The 18,224-nt window shown below is 34.8% G+C and overlaps 1 protein-coding gene and 1 long non-coding RNA gene across 2 annotated transcripts in view; one reads left to right on the plus strand and one right to left on the minus strand.

The window, feature by feature from the left end:
• The window catches only part of LOC148114323 (uncharacterized), a 196,556-nt gene that overhangs the window by 50,006 nt on the left and 128,326 nt on the right, over positions 1-18,224 (minus strand). The window lies entirely within an intron of this gene.
• The window catches only part of LOC148114324 (uncharacterized), a 37,266-nt gene that overhangs the window by 7,871 nt on the left and 11,171 nt on the right, over positions 1-18,224 (plus strand). The gene's annotated exons all lie outside the window — the stretch shown is intronic.

Below are 18,224 nucleotides of genomic sequence, written 5' to 3' on the forward strand. Positions count from 1 at the left end.
ATCATGTTAAAGAAAGTCATACTTTTCAAGTCTGTACTGATAAGTAAAAAAACCCAACCTCCAGAATAATTTTTTTTAAAGAAAATAGCTATTGTTAGTTTTATCCAAAGAAGAAAGTAGGAATCCCAGTTCTAGGTCAGCTTTCCCCAATCTGGTGCCATAAAATAGATTATATACAGTCTACCACCAACCAGCAAATGTGGTCATACTGGTTGGGCAGAATGGGACTCAGGAGGTACCATCTTGGGGGAGGTTATAGTCAATAAATTAAGTGGGTACCATACATTATTAAATGTATGGTATTTAAATGTACATTATTAAAACTGGGCAACTTATTTTTAAAACACTACCTTTTTTGTAAATCTTCGTTCTTTTTCGTTATGAAAGAAATAGTTTGATGTAGTGGTTAAGGCACCAGGCTAGACACTGAGAAACCATGAGTAATGAAGCTAGCAGGTGACTTTGAGCCAGCCATTCTTCCTTGACTCTAGAAGAAGGCCATGGCAGACCACTTAAAAAAATCTTGCCAGGAAAATTGCAAGAACTTGTCCAGGGAGTAGCCAGGAATCAACACTAACTTGAAGCATTAATAATGAGAAGGCTGAGAAGGAGGAGGAAGAGGAGAAAGCATGTGTGAGGAAGCTGAGGATATTCCATCTTGAGAAAAAAAGGACTTGGGATTTGAAGGGATACTGCAGGTATCTTTTGAACTGAAAGAATCTGAGGCAAAGCCAAGATCTGTTTTCTGTGTTTTGAGAGTCCAGAATACAAAATAATTATTTTAAATTACAGGAAAACAGACTCCAAGTGAATCTTACCAACAACAGCATGTCAACAGTGGAACCAATTATCAAGGGTAGTGGCCACCTTTAGTGGAAGTGTGCAGCCACAGGTTGGACACCTGCTATGGATGCTTCCATCTGCATTTTTGTACTAAGCAAAGGGTTGAATTGAATGACCTCTTTCCATTTATGATTCTGTTTTAGTTCAGGTTTGCAAAAATATTTTTGTATTATAGTAAATAATTTAGAAAAGTAAAAGTATTTAGAAAAACATGTAAACTAATATATGTTTCATGGCATATCTGAAAAGAGTGCTATAATTTGGTATTATGATTCATATCCCTGATTTCCACAAGTGTGATATATCTTTTTAAAAGAAATTTGAGAAGGTTGCGGAAAGTGGAAATAGATGAAAATAATAGAATTATTACCAAGCATTACAATGACATTCATCCTTAGATTGTCAGTGTATCTTTAGGATAGTTCTGTAGAAACATTTAGCCACTTTAATTCAGTAAAAATGCCTATTCTATATCAGTTACAGACAATTAAGTTGGTAGTTCTTGTCTCGTAACATTCATTTTGTAATTTATATCTTGTTTTTACAACAATCTGTTCAAAGTGACTTACAGTAACATTTGAAATGAAATCTAAATAAATGTTTCAGCAATTAAAATACCAGACTGAAACAGCTTTCTGTGGAAAAGTTAATATCGAACTCATTTTAAAGGATTCAGGTATGAATAGAAATGTACAGTATGTAACTTTTGTGAAATGCTTTATTTGATCAGAACAGATAAATGTGCTCAAATTAATGAAATCTGTGTCCAGGTTTTCATTAACTTTATTAACCACAGTTTGTGCGCTCACAGACAAATGCACAGAACAACCTTCACTGGAAACTGTGTTGAATTTCTGGAGAGATAAGTTCAAAATTATAACTTATTCAAATTATGGGCAAGAAATCATTTGTGGCTGATGATTAAAGAATGCAATGTACTTTCTGAAAGAAAGGAAGTGAATGACTTTGGCTCTCCTGGTTTCCAATTCCCCAAGAAAGTTCCCCTTCATAGCTGAAATCTCACTATCCAGATGGAAACATTGGGTAGGCTGCACATGTTTAATTCCCAGATCTAACATTCAGGATTTGAAGAGTTTCAGTTGAATTATAATCATTTTCCCTTACATCGTTTCTTGGTTGTGCATCAAAGATAAGTAAACATTCAAGATTGGCAAACTGGAAACAAAAGTACCAACGGAAACCAACTTCCATAGATTTAAACAAGCTGCTGAAAGGCATGGATACCAGCTGTCTATGAGCATCATACTGAAAATAAGTATCAGTATCAAATAAGGCCTTTAAAATGTATACTATGTGAATGAAGACAAATATAAGTCTCTCCAGGATAATATTGCAGTATACAATCTGGGTCGCTCACCAGGATCAGAGGTTTAGTCTTCTGAGCATTCAGACGCCTGCTGGAGCACATCCTCAGAGAACTTCTCTCTACCAGAATGTATGCTTTGGGCTCTATGCATCATCCTTATTAAATTGAGGATGAGGCTCCAGCACATTCCAAAAGCTCAGAAGATTAAAACTCTAGTCCTGATGACCAACCTAGATCAAATCCTGTATACTTGTAGTATATACATTTAACATAGTTAAGAGAGCCAATTTGGTGTAGTGGTTCAGGCATCAGGCTAGAAATCATGAGTTCTAGTTTCACTTTAGGCACAAAATTACAGGGTTACCTTGAGCCAATCTCTCCCTTTGTCAGCCTTGGGGAGAAGGCTGTGGAAAATCATTTCTGAAATCTTTCTCAGAAAGTTACAGGGATGTGTCTAAGCAGTTGCCAGAATTCCACACTGGCTTACTTTTTTAAAAAAGACAGGAAAAGAAAAGAAAAGGAGTTAAAGTAACAGTCCAGGTTAGAACTACAGTACATATCCACTGTTTAAGTCATTTAAACTGCATTTCTTGATTCCAACTGAGAAAGAAAATTTATATGTACACTGTGTTCTATACAACTGGCTGTTCTACACATATGGGTGTCCTATCTACTGGAGTGAATGGGGTTTGTTTAGCTGCATGATGTCGGTCCACATCTAATTATTTTCTGCACCATCATTCCATTTCATGGCTTATTCTTTTATAGGGATAACATTATATATTTGTCTTGAAAGTTTAGTTTTATGGACCTTCCAAATCCCTGACAGTACTTGAACGATTCAGTAAATAAAAGCAACCTTTTCCAGTCTTTCTCTGTTCTGCCATTAAAGCTCATTTTATTTGACAAAAGCATTGCATCCTAACAGCATCTACAGTTTAAATATGTAGCAGGAGATCTACAAAAAACCTCTTGGATCCAGACAATAATATTTAAGAAATCCAAATTCTAAAGTCGGGTGAACTATATTTAAGTATCTCTTACATTTGTCTTGGCATCGTTACTGTATGTTTTATATAAATACACGCACACACATATATAAATACATATGTGATATGTATAGATTAATTTAACAATTGGAATTTTGGCTGAAGAAAAGTGATGTGCAGAAAAGAGCCTGCTATAAATGGAAATTCATAACCCTCCTGAACAACCCTCCTTTCTGCTTAAAAATCCAGGGTAGTGTGCCTCTCTGTAACTTGAAGCTTAAAAGTGTGACATCTCAATGGCATGCATAACAGCAACTCTCTAATGATCCTCATGCTCATTAGTGATGTTAGACTTTCCCTCTTCCCTTTCGATACAGTTGACAGAAATAGTTGTGAGACCAAGGGAAACTCTGAAATCCGATGATTTCTCATCATGGAAGTGATGCATAAAGGAAATATGCTCTTTGCCTTCTGTTGTCATGTAGGCATGCCTTCATGAAAATGAGCAACTCTCAAGGATTCCTCTAGTAACAAAAAGACATTAAAGTCAAGAAAGTGGTGCCTTCCTTTGGGAAGGAACTTTTACTCAGCTCTGGCATTCATGCTTTGTAAACTGAAAGTTTGGGGTCCAGTCCTTAACTTTTGTAGCTAAGCTTGGCAAAGGCTTTGAGCAATAATATTACACCAGGAAGATTAATAATCTAACATGATATAAGGATGTAATTTGGTGTAAGGATTTATTTAAAAAACCAATTTATTTCTTAAGCAGCTTTTCTAACTGATGCTGATGATAAGAAAGATGTGCGTTTTCATGCAGAAGGCATGGGCCTGAGATAAAATAAAAATGGTTGCCACAAAGAGAAAAAGTGTTTCCTCATTTCTGATGAAAAGTGTTTTTAAAATTGTTTTTGCACTTTATGTTTTAAATTTTTTTGTTCCATGGTTTTTTTTTAATCTTTAAAACAGGCTTGACTTTTTGTCAGCTACAGTACATGCACATATTCATGTACAGTATTTCAAAAGAAATTTGCCATTGGCTTCTCACTAGGGCTAGAAAAAAACAATTGGCCCAAAATCACCTTGGGTACATCTGTACCTAAAGTAAAATGAGAACATAGAATAAGTACTAGACCAAGCTGGTTCTCAAATGAAATCATTTATCTACTACAAAAATTCACTTATTGGAAGTTTGATTTGCAATTTACTTCAATATATTTGAATCTGATAGCAACAAATTGCTTTCAACTTTATTCAAAGATGCGTATTTTTGCATATTGAATGAATGTTTCAAAATTTCATGAATATAATTTCTTGAACTTATTTTGAATACAATTCTTGAATTTATCTTAATTTATTTGTTAAATTTATTTGCTGCCTATCTCACAATGGAGCTACAGGTAGACAAGCAGGTTTTGAAAATGCATTTCATTATAAAATAAATTTCCTAGAGACTAGCCATTTGATTTCCTACATTTCCACTATGTCTTCAAATAAGACATCATCCTCAATGAATGCCTTTCCTATTTTTCATTTTATTTTACTTTTCAAATGCTGTAACAGAACTTAAATACTCAACTATGCCACATAGTAATGAGTAAGTAATCAATGGAAAATGGAGAAGAAAGATGATAAAGAAAACAATATCAATTGCCACCTAATAAAATCAGAAATGCCATCAAAAGAAATTGTGAAGAAAATATAAAACACTTCTAGAATGTGCTGCAAAAATAAAAGCCTTTTCAAAGGAAAAAACAAAACGGGACATTATAAGTCATATTTCTGGATAGTATTAAAAATTACAATCACCTTATCTTGTTAGTATCCAATTAATAGTTTTTCAATTCAATTAGAAATAATTGCATCTCAGATTAACCTTGTTGCTTATAATAGTGCCACTTTACAAAGCTAGATAAAGCACAACTTATTTCATGTTTACTTGCTTGGGTCAGGTCCCACATACATCTTCCTTCTGAATAGATATGATAGAATAGATTCTGGCTTTAAGTCAGTAGTTTTGTACAGATTTCTCGTTCTTTTGTAAATTAAAAAAAATACTAAAATCAGAAAGTTCCCCATATCAGATTCTCCACTGTAGAGAACATTATACACTGAAATGTTATTATTTTATTATTTTATTATGTTTTTGAAAATGTTCTTCAGAAATTGCTTGTCAGAAAAAAAAATTAATTGCAAAAGTCATGAGTTATATAGCCTGTCTGACTTACAAACTTACAAACAAAAAACAGACTTCAGTTTTTTCTGTTGTTCTGTAGAACAAAATTCTACAGTTTTGAAAAAAATATCTTACAGAGACTGCAAACTGGTTATTATTGCAAGAGATACATGGATGTCCACTATAGCTCCTTATTAGAGGAGGACTCTGCTCCCCCATCCAAAAAAATGCTGAAAAGCAACAAATGGCTAACCAAGAAACTGTTTATAATACAGAGATTCTTCTCATGCTTATTGTTATCCTTTGTCTTATAGAAATAAATTGTATTAAATATTGATTATTTAATGGCAATGAAAATACAAAGAACAGCATTGGGGCCTGTTCTGTGGCCTTAATTTTTAAAGAGTTTTTAAATTTTAAAGATGAAGACAGCACAAGATATAGCATGCTACAATATTCCCCACTTGGTATAAATGAGTATGTCTTCACTGCTGCTTTTACAAACCGATTATCCAAGCTTTTACACTTGTATTTTTCTTCCTGCTTCTAAGTAAAAAGAGTGAATTGTGAGTTCTGGGTGTCTTTTGAGAGATGTAAAAAGCTGCAGCTCTTTTGATAAAGTAACTTTGAAAGAACATTTTTAAGAAGTTTTATCCATCAAATAAAAACCTCAGCTTAATATTCAATACATTCAGTAAATGAGACTATATTAACTTTTCAAAATTAATATTCAATAGATACATTTCAAATAACTTTCAGTAGGACAAAAATGGTCTTTTATGAAACAAAACTGGAAAACACGTATTTAAATGGAAGATATGTATTATTGGAATATATGAAAAAGGAAAGTTATTTTCTTTGAAAAATGCAGTCCTTCAAATGCCGTTGTTTTATGAGGTTAAACAATACAGCAGCATAAATAACAAATTATATCAACAAGACATTTGGCTGAATAATTAAAGTGAGTAATCAGCATTTAAATACTGTGATGTTGCAAATATGCATTTTTTTCCTATATTACATTTTATTTTTTCTAGATGAAAAACTATTTCCCTGATGCAAGAAAACCAGCAGATGACATCTGGAGGGTTCTGAAATTCGGTTTTTACATGAAAGAGGCAAATTTTTCTCAATCATCACTCTGAAACATGACATTTGCTCCTTAGAATGTTTCATACAAATATGAAGTTACTTAATTCTGGCTTGATAAAAAGATATGTAATATATCCCCACCTCACCCCCTCCCCAATCCTCATTTAATTAATAGCTTTGTTTTCACTGGACCTCTTCCCGCACAAGACAAAAAGACCTTTGGCACTGATACTCTTCCCTTAATTTTTAGATATAGAAAACTTGTACCCCTGTGGTTTTACAGTATGAATCCTGCCTTATTATTCTTTTCAGACAAATATAATCTTTTCATCAAAGTTTTCACAGAATCTTATCTTTTAGCAACAGCCATTTTCAAAATGAAGCTTTACTGTATTCATTTCTAAACCAGGATCAGGCAAGCTTTCTTTTATTCTCTTATTATAGGAAGGACAATAATTGTCTGTTCATTTTGAAAGTCAAGAAAGAATAAGGAAAATTATTTTCTCTAGAAGAAAGAAAATTTTCAGAATTATATGCGTTGACTGTAATTGCACTGGAAATTTCTCTCTCTGTATTTCCTGCATAACTGGAAATTTAACATTAGAAAAGCAAATGATACTGAATTCTAATGAGCCCTGTATATGCACACAGTGAAGATAATTCATTTGCACGCTGAACGCATCCCAAACTCCCCAGACCCTGTGGCTTCCACTTTAGGGGTGTACATCATCTGTTCCGACACTGGTCCTATTTGTGTGCTGAACTGCATCTAAGATGGGTGGGTGAGGGGAACGGAAGCCTTTTCTCAGTCTGAATCATGTTGATCTAATGGCAGTTGAACGTCATGCAGTAGTTTTTATGCGGATTAGCTTTTACAGAAAAGGTAAATCTTCCATACAAATAACAGGGCCACAAGTTAAATCAGAGGAAGGAAAAATTACACGGAGGGTGTCCATTTAAATATTACAAAAGAGAGAGAAGAAAATAGCTTTGGTAAATATATCAATGCTAAATCACTCCCAGGCTGACAAACAGATCGTCAGCTGATGGACGGACAGCGTCTGCTATTTTGCTGATGCCCCCTGATCACCCTTGAAGGCATGCAAGTCTGAAAGCCAAGTGGTGCTTCTTTTACCAGGAAATAAATAAATAAATAAATGAAAATTTAAGATTTTTTTTTTAAAGTCATGGCAGAAGGGGGTTTAAGAACAAATTGCCATATAAAATGATCAGCACAAAAAGGCATTGGGGAAGAGAGCGCGAGGCTCTGCCAAACAGATGGCACACCCTGCTGTGTTTTTGATTGAAAAAGAAAGGTAACATTTGCAGCCATGTCAAAGAGACAGTGATCAGCTAAACAAATTGGTCTCTAAAGTACAGCAGTGCAAGAGCAAACGTGCTGCAGGGTAGTAGGAAGACTATTTCACAGTAACGCCGCGCGTGCGTGTCCCCCCCCCCCCGTTCCACGCCGTCCTTCCTCTATGCCTCGGGCGCCTATGCGCACGCGCACATGCATAACGCGCGGATTCTTTGTTGAGTGAGACTGCAGCATTGTACAGTCTGCGGAATCACTAGATCGACTGCTAAAACGTCTCCTGTTTTCAATCACGATCTAAAATGAAGCAAACGAGGTGCAAAATGGTCTGACAAGCCTGATTCTCCGCAGCATATATTTCCAGTTTTTAGAATAAAGTAAAACTGGATAATGTGGCTTTAACAACAATAATTAAAAGGGGAGGTGGAAAGGGATTCTTGGACTTAATGCCTAATCATCACAAAATGCAATTTCAGTAAGAGGCTCCGTTCAGAAAAATGGCTGTGCATCATACCCGTGTAATGTTAGCAATACAAACATCAAATGTGGCAGAGGAAAGGTGTGTAGGGAATTTAAATATTTTGGGCTCATCTCAGCTGGCTGCCTTATTCCGCTTCAGTAAAGACAAGGTACAGAAACGTCCTTTGGGTGACATTCAAAACTCGATATAAATCCTCTGCTTTATGAGACTGCAGTGCAATAAATTACTTAGCCTAATTGTAGATGTAATGAATTACCATAATTAGTCATGGGCTACATTAAATTAATCAGCATGGTACATTATTTTGCTAAATTACATCTTTGCCTTCCAAAGGCACCAGTGCAGCAATCAGGGCTTTTCGCAAAAGGGGAATGGTGCTGTAATGAGAAGCCTTTCTGTTTCTAGAACAGTGACAGAAGATGAATTTTGATGGGAGATAGGAAGGCTTGGAGACAGTGGAGCCCTGGCTTGTGCCTGAAGTATCTTCGCTTGTTAATGATCATCTTGTTCTCCTGCAGGGGAGCAGTGTGCTGTATCCTGCGGAGGTTGCAGAAGATGCACGCAGGGGAAGAAAAGCACTTAGATGATGCTTTAAGGCAAATAATATAGCTGAGATGACAAGTTGCATAGCAGTGGGGTGGTTAGGAGGTAATGTCTTTGGAAATATTAATAGATTTAGAATGTTCTTTTACATTGGCTGATGAGATTTATAGTTACCCAATTTTTTTATTAGTTTTATTGTTATTTTGGTTATTACTCATACAGTTTGGATCTGAGTTAAAGCTTGCAGCTATTTCTTTTATTATTATTGTTTTACTTAAAACCTCCAGCTGTTCAGCCTCTTCCTGCTGCTGATTATCAGTGAATAAATTTGGAAACTAATTGCATGGGCATTTCAATCCTATTCACTATTCGGTTGTCAAGAAGATTCCCCTGTCCTTCCCCAACAAAATGTGCTCTCCACCCTCATCCCTGGGTAGTTTAATATTATGCTCCAAGATAGAAAGAAAGTGTGAGAGTTCCTTGTGGGCCTCCAAGACATCCCAGATATTTTCATGGTTCATGTTTTAATCCTATAAAGCTTATGCCATAATAAATTTGCTACTCTTCAAGATGCCACAATATTTTCTATCGAGGGTTACTAATTTTTCTATCAAGGGCCATTGTCTCAGGAAGCAAATGCAGTAAGTTTTGTAATCTTTTACTGGTTGGCTGGTGTTTTAGGCATTCTGACATGCTTATTTAAATATTTACTATTGTTCGTGATTTCACAGCAGTTATCTGCAATAAAAGTTAATTATGCTGGCCGTGAAACAATAGCTAGTGTTCTAATGATGACATTTGAATCCACTCCTCATATTTCAGCAAGACTTGAGGGGCATCCAAAATACTCAAATCAGAAATAAGAGTGCAACATTTTGGAAAGTAGTAGGTGTTTAAAGAATTGGTGCAGCTTTATTTTGAAGTTCAAGAATTAATCCAATGCTTGCCATTTTTTAAAAAGTAAAAATCACATTCAAAAAGAAGCATTTAATGTCTTAGTATAGTACTTTATTCTACCATGATTGAATTGTCAAAGCAAAGGTAAAATAGGTGATAATGTATGTAGTATATCAAAATAAAATATTCAGATTCAATTCTAATTGAACAAAGCAAAGGTAAAATAGGTGATACTGTATATAGTGTCAAAATATTCAGATTCAATTCTAATTGAACTGTATCTTATTCTGTAGCAAGCATCTCAAGGTTAAATTCTTACTTCTGTTCTTAGTGTCCAGGTGAATGCTGGACTCCTTATGTAAGAAAAATGCATAGGAATGCAGAAATGGACCATGTGCTAATAATTTGTGTTGTTGAGTCTTCTAAACTACCACAGCCATCACCACCCACCCCCTGGTCCTGGTGGGAACCCATTTAATTAGCAAAATAAGGTATTGAATTTTAGCTTATCATGCATATTGTTTTCCAGCTGTATTGAAGATTGCCAAGTTTCTAATGGCCTGACCCTCTTCTGTAAATCAGCAGTAAATTGCGACATTTACCCTGAGCTAAGGCAAAGGGCTCATTCTGTTGGGTTTTGGCTGTCATAGGAATCTGGGTTTAGGGATTAATGGTTTGATGTTAAACATATGTCCCCTGTCTTTGGGGGGACGTAAACACACAGAGGGGGAATCTAATGCCATCTACTAAAAGATCTTCAATAAAAGAAGCCCTTCCTAATGTTTCCAATCCAGTGGCACCTTAGATGCATTGCTCTTTATGCTAAAATCCCACTATACTAAAGGCCTATAAATAGTCTCTCTCTGGCAGCCCAGAGGAGAAGAGAGGTTTCCTCCAGACATTAGTTGTGCTAAAAGATTCATCATTACCTGCAGTCATGAAATAAATCTTTGATACTTACAACTATAATATCCATGCTCTACATTTTATTGCAGCTATAGGTAGACAGTCATTATTTTTGACACTTTCTCAGCATTATACAGAACACTAGGGGGAAAACTAAGATCAGGGCTTCAGAAAATAGATAGATATAACCCAAGGAAACTGGTTACTTCACTAAGCCTTTATAGTCAATATAATATTCCCTCAATTATCTTAAATGCAAGCAACATTTACACATTACACATTTAATATGCAAAATTTAGTCAAGAAACAAACCATAGCTACCTGAAAATTAAGCTGCCAAAGAATGATATATCAATTTATCTGCCCAGTTATCTTTCCATCAACTATATCAGATAAAATGATAACCCTAAAGAAATACATACTTAAGAGTTTTTAAAAACATAATAATGGTCACTAACTAATTTTATTTCCCCTGTGAAAGAATAGAAATTCAGAATGTTATAAAATAAATCTCAAGAAAATACCTGATGTTTTACAGTTGAATTACATTGCAGTTGGGTGTTTACACTGCAAATACATCTGTAATTCTGAAGATGCATTAAAGAGTGTCTCAGGACAAGATCTACTGAAAGCAATAATTCTTTTTGTTCACCCTCCTGAGTGAATTATGGGGCTGTGCTATAATTCTACCTTTTGTGCTTGGTTGAAATCCTTTTTTTTTTACACCTACCAATGAGTGACATAGTCTGCCCTCCTCTGGGCACAAAATTGTATCTCAGTATCTTTGTTAAGCTTCAGCAGGTGGCAGCATCTGTCTGACCTTCTCTAGGCTCAGAAGCTAAGAAGATTGATAAATATGTTGGAGATTATCAGAAGATAGCACAAATATAGGCTAGACTGGGGAAGTGAAAAATGTATCTAGAATGCCGCAGTGGCAAATCCTTTCCATATTCAGTCCAATAATAAAACATGGATGTGTCCATGTGGTCAGCAGCAATCAAGTTCAACTCCAAGAAATTATATATTTTTATCTTTGCCAAAGGGCTGACCAATAAGTAATGGAGAGATTCTGAATTTTGGGCCATATTTTACTATTGATGGAACACAAAGGAATATATTGCAAACAGTTGTTCATCACCTGTTTATTGGGATTAATTTAGAGCAATGAGGGAACCAATATGGGCAACCTGTGCAATCAAGAAGATAAGTGATGTGATTTATTGGTCAAGACAAGGATATCACAGAAGTAAAGGTTACTGGGTGGAGGGAGTGAGAAATGTGTCTTTATAATAGCCTGATGAGAATACCATCTATTACAGACTCTTTATTATTAAATAGTAACCTCTCCTCCTCAATTCTAAAATAATTATGCGGATCCCTTTTAAATGGCTTGAATTATATAAGTTGGTGTTATAATTCTGTGTAATTCAATGCACATTACGAATCTAAAACCCATTTTTATTCAGTCTTGAATAGGACTACAGACAGAAATGTTTCTGGCCTGTGGGGAAAAAAACACTAACCAAATATAGTTTTTAAATATTAAAAGAACAAAAAATAAAATGGATTTATTACTTTTAAATACATATCATAGATGATAGAGCTTAGTTTTCAAAACAACATATGCAAGATTTTATAACATTAATACCAGCTCTAAAAATCCAGTTTAAAAAATGTGATTAATTTCTTATCCGATTTTCTAAACTAGGGGTGCACAAGCTGTAGTCTAGCTCACAGGTTCATCTCTTAAGGCCTTCTAAAAGTTACTGCTGAATTACAGTTTCAGTGTTCCATGTTAGAAAATTATTAAAGATGTAGGCAGTAATAATATTTACTGCTATTAATTGGTTCATATTAATTGAAGTTAAATTTAAAAAGTATCAAATTTATTTTTTGGGCTTTTTTTTTATCACAAGTTCCATTGTACTTTCTTCTTTCTTGCCTTAGTACACTATTGAGAGACCAAGTATGGCCAGCAATCCAAAATTCTTTGTACAGCTTACTTCCCTGAAACAAAAGATTGGTCCTTACTTTTCTCTCACAGATAGAAAGCACTCACAATTGAAAATGTCTACATTGTTGCTATCCAGATAATTTTATCCACAGATAAAATCGTTGCAGCTCGTAGATTCTTGATTCTAATGTGTGGCAAGTTACTTTTCAATTTCCATATCTTTCTTAGATCATGATGTCAAATAATACTAAATATATTTATGAAACCTTATAGATTTGGGAGTGAGAATATAATAAATATAAGAGGTTATGACTTACAATTAATATTGTAAAAATGACCTCTAATAAAACAACATTACTTTATATTCAATCTGCAACAAATTTTAAACTCTAGAAAGAAATCTTCAGGCTGTGTATAGTAGTTTGGAATATCTAGCTGACTTTGTTGATTTCAAAAAAGAAAAAGAAAGATAAGCAAGGTTAGATTTGATGATATTACACAACAAGGAAATCCTAAGGCAAAACTGAGAAGTTGAAAATACATTTTTGAAGATTCAGTATCTGTGAAATGAACATGGTCATGTCTGTAATCACAAAGAGATGAGCTTAATTTGAAGAGGGAAGTCTTTGTTTTAAGCAGCATGATATCTGACAGTGTCACAGAAATTATATATAAGAGCTCTGGTGTCGCAGTGGTTATAATGCAGTATTGCAGCCAACTCTGCCCACAGCGACGAGCTCGATCCTGACCAGCTCAAGATGACTCAGCCTTGCATCCTTCCAAGGTCGGTAAAATGGGGACTCAGATGGTTGGGGGCAATATGTTGACTTTATAAACTGCTCAAAGAGTGCTGTAAAACACCATGGGGGATATATAAATCTAAGTGCTATTGCTATATATATTGAAAAAAGTAATTTGTGTTTGTGTGTGTGTGTGTTACTTTATTGAATTATTTTCTTTATCAAAATTTGAGAGAGCTCTGATCTGGACAGAGTAACAAATCCCTTTCCACACGGACATCCAATGTAAACTGAGATTATATCAAATGATGGCAAACCCCTGGATATTCTAGAATATTCTCAACTCTCCCAATGCATATTCCAAAAAATCATAAAACAAAATATGAGAAGAGAAAAGGAAGTTTCTGAGCAGTTTACAAAGTCAGCATAATACATCCCCCCCCCTCTTCATTGCAATGCCAACAGGATTTCAGCTGGATTTTAGAAATCTGAACCACCAATATTTTATAATTCAAAAATAGGAGATTGAATTGTCTTTAAAGTATTATTTCTCTGTTTTGAATAACATTGACCTTGATAGCAAATTAGGGTTTTTTTAAAAAAAAAAAATCATGGCAAACGATTGTTATTTTAAAATAGGAAATTTTCTAATTTTTTCCTATTAGAAGAAATTTTGTGTACATGCTTAATTACAGGGTAAGTAGTCTTGGTGTTAAAAATAACTATATTGCAAGGTCTTATTTTTCTATCACTTCTATTATAGCTAACTTATGTTGTATCTCTATATGTGTGAATGCTTTAAAAAATAAGATTGAAGGAATAGAGAGGAAACAATTACAATGTGATTGCCAGACACTTTCTATCAATACAGTTAAAGAGCCTTCTGTTGCTTACCCTGAAACATAGCTTAACATTAAGTTTTCACCTTTAGGCTATTGTATAAAATTAAGCACTTCATTTAGTATCTTGTTGATAAATGGAAAGACTGAACGTACACAAATATTTATTATAGTACAGGTAATTACTTCAAAGTTGGCTGCAATTATGAGACAGTCTTGAAAATCCAAATAAAGAAGATTAATTCCTCTGCCATAACATTTGGTAGATAAGGCCTCAATATTAGGGGAGTGCTTAGAGTAGTTCCAAGGAATGGGGTGGGAACAGGAAGTGCCACAGAAAGTTCTTTGAGGCAGAGTTCAACCTTGCCCCATCATTTGTTGTCATGGTGACTGCCTCAGTGCTACTTTCGCCAAGATGACTGTACCAGTTTCACCAGTATTTTGATGATGAATAACCAGCATAAAACAGGCAGAGCACAGGTTTAGTTTAAAAAGCCATTAGCAGTTTGAAAACTGCATTTTTAAATATTATAACTGGGATAGTATTGTATTATCTAGCAGGGAATGCTGGGAAGTTGTTTAAGAAGAATTTGGTTTTACACCTGTAGGATTTAGAAACCTGCAGACATGATAACCAATTTCCAATTTCTCAAAAAACAGGAGGCAGGAACTGGAGCTGTAGAACATTAGGAAACATTTTTAACTATAAGATATGCCAGCAATGAAATGATTTGTGAGTAGAAAACATGGAACTCTGATAAATATCCACTGCAGAATAATGACAGCCGAGACTGGACAGTCCTGAGGTAACACCTTTTAATAAGCAAACAACGACTCTGAACGTAATCTGCCTCAGGCAAAGAAGAACACGCGAACTCAGCCTGACAGCTCTTATATAGGGGCTGTCAGGCGGCTAACCAATAGAATAACAGAACATTACGAACAACACCAACAGGGGGCCGACTCATGGAGCCGGCTCAGTACACTACAGAACTCCACCCTTGGAGTTCATCACTAAATAGGTAGGGAAGGGATGTTGTTAGGCAATATTTTAGAGACAGAAGAATGAAGCTAGCCATAAAAAGCTCTTCCCAAGTGCTAAAAACAGGAGGAGAAATAAAACAGGCTAAAAGAAAGGCTATAAGGATAGAAATAGGGTGATACAACATCTTTCACAATCCAAGGATGATACAGTATTCAATCATGTCTCCCCTGCAATGATTTAACTAAAACAACAGGCTCTTGGGATTGAAATGTATGAATTTCATTGAATCATTTTTTAATGCCTCATAATTTGAGAAACACCAGAGAGGCTCTTTCTTCCATGATATGCCACTTAACTGTACCTTTTAATGCTTAGGCATCTTTCACATGAGTCTAAAAATGGCCTCATGGCCTCATTTTAAAAATGGCAAAGTAAATAACATGGCACAAATTGTAAAAGTTGGGGAGCTGCACACAATAAAGAGTATTTTGCATTAAGCCCTATATTACTTACCTAGGCATAGAAAACAATAATAACATTGAATTCAATGATCCTGCAGCATAAGATTGCTAAACATGTCTCCAAGAAAGAGCATTTGTTTTCTATTGGTGCATGTAGTCCACAGGCATTTTGCTTTTAAAATGCTTTGTTACGAGACCCATTCATGTGGGCCAAAAAAAGAAGTTTTGTGTTGGCAAGCAGCTGTTTATCTCAACAAAACAGTCAGTGACTCCTCTCCCCCCCCAGCACATAAATCAAAACCAATAAGGAAATTGGGTTAAAATGGGTATTAAGCATTGCAGTTCTCACTTATATAAATTACCAGAATTGTTATTTCTAACTACACTTTCAGATTGCACAGAACAGCTGTTGATTGGTTGATTATTATTATTTAATAATATATGGCACCTTTCTAGCTAAACATTTGGACAACTTTGACAATACAATATGATTCTTGGATTTGAGATCTATTGAGAAAGGGCAGGCTGCCATTCAGTCATATGTGATATTCCTGACATCAGAGATAGTCATTAGAACAGGGGGATAATTTCTTAGATAGTCCAAAAAAAACCTTATGCATACACAGTTCAGCTTCACTGTCTTTCTTTCCCTGTCACACAATCATACCGTGTTGGTCTGCCCTCATCAAGGCTACCTTGTACGTGATTGACGATAATTAGGTTTCAACTGCCTTCTGATGCAGAAATACACACCATTATAGCTAGGCTGGTTTCTCCTCCTGCAATCTTGCCTCTTAAAGGGTATTGATTCACTCCTTCACATTTTTAAAAGGTCATAGCTATAATTCCATCTGAACTGTGCTAAGTGAAAATAGTTTGGAGAAATAATATGGTTATCGTTTAGTTCTGATACAACTGAAAGGCAAGTTTTTGCTGTTTGTTTTTCTCTTTTAGTATATTTTAATTATATTTGAATCTTTTTATCTTAGTATTCTACTACAGATACATAATATTTACAAATTTATAAATGAGTAAAGCCATCTTTATAATCTCTAGTTTTATACAAACAAGCTTATTTATTTGTAGAAAGGCTTAATCTACTTCAAATCCTTATTTAAGTTAAAAGCTAATAAATGTAAACTGGGTCCCTCTTCTCATAAAACATTTTTTTCTATAGGATGAATACAAATTTAGTTCTATATGAAAGATTGTCTACTATGGTAAAAATAACAATGTCTTCTGCATTTGCCTTCTATGATTAAAAAAATAACACTTTTGCTAAGAATTGGCTCATGCATGCACATAATTTGATTTTTTACTGTGTTGATGAAAAATTCAATTTTTCAAGATTTAATTGATAGGTTCAGCAGTCATTTTGAAATTTAATTTTACATTGGCTCATTCATACATGTAAGTCATCAAGTGTTTAGCAACATAACCTAACAGAAGGCATGCAGGTATATTTAATAAGCTTCTACTGGATTCTCCTAATATGAGCAAAGATTCTTCTTTTAAGTTTCCATGGTAGTTCGTAGGATGCAGAATTGCTATATGTTTATCTTTAACAGCTCCTGACAGTTAAGCACATCTACAAAGCCAAACATCTGAGTACTGCACTACAAGGAATTCTTAATATTCCTACTGGATTTCTCATAATTCATCTAAAACCAATTTGCTAATATACTTTAACATCCACAACCTGCCATTTAGTATCTATGCCAGCAACAATTGTACACAGTACTGATAAATAGTTTGAAGATATGTGATAGGCTAGCTAACCTTATTTGCAAAGATGAAGGACTACAGACCTGAAATCCATTCATGCTTCTAAACACCGTGCCCTGTTTTGCTTTTCTATTCATAGTGTTGTAAATTTGTCAGTTTAATGGGACACTTTGTAGATGCTTTCCTTTTTAAGTGCTCTAACAGTAGCGGATATTACATTGATCCAAATTCCAAGTTAGCATTTTATTTTTGTGGTGGGCATATTTTTAGCTTTATAAAAATATGGAAGAATGTTGTATTACCTGCATGGATTCAACTCATTCTCAGTTTGCAAAAAATTACCCTATCCTCACCATAAAATTTAAACGTCGTTATGCATGGCATGGAATATAAATGATATTTCTTAATATATCCATATCAATCCAAGGTACAGCTAGGAGTGTCACATTTAATCTTTCAATGCCAGGGTATCAATCAATTAGAATATAGCTGGAAGGGATCTGTGAGGTCTTTTAGTCCAACCCCCTTCTGCTCAAGTAGAAAAACCTATACCATTTCAGATAGGTGGTTCTTCAGTCTTTTCTTAAAAACCATTAGTTTTTAAGAAAACTAATTATAGTTAAAAACCTATAATTTATGGAGGCAAGTTGTTCTGCTGGTTAATTGTTCTCACTATTAGGAAATTTCTTCTTAGTTCCAGGTTGCTTATCTCTTTGATTAGTATCCAGCCATTGTTTCTTGTCCTCTTCTTTTGTGGCAGACTCAGATCCTGGAATACTGCTATCATGTCACCCCATGTCCTTCTTTTCTCTAGACTGGCCATACCCAATTCCTGCACCCTTTCTTTATATGTTTTTGTCTCTGTCTTAGTTGCTCCTCTTTGCACTCTTTCTAAAGTCTCAACATCTTTTTTGTAATGTGGTGCCCAAATTATTCCAGGTGTGTTCTTACTAA

Source organism: Pantherophis guttatus, chromosome 4 (genome assembly GCF_059756535.1).
Source record: "Pantherophis guttatus breed Tessera chromosome 4, ASM5975653v1, whole genome shotgun sequence".
Lineage (NCBI taxonomy): Eukaryota > Metazoa > Chordata > Lepidosauria > Squamata > Colubridae > Pantherophis > Pantherophis guttatus.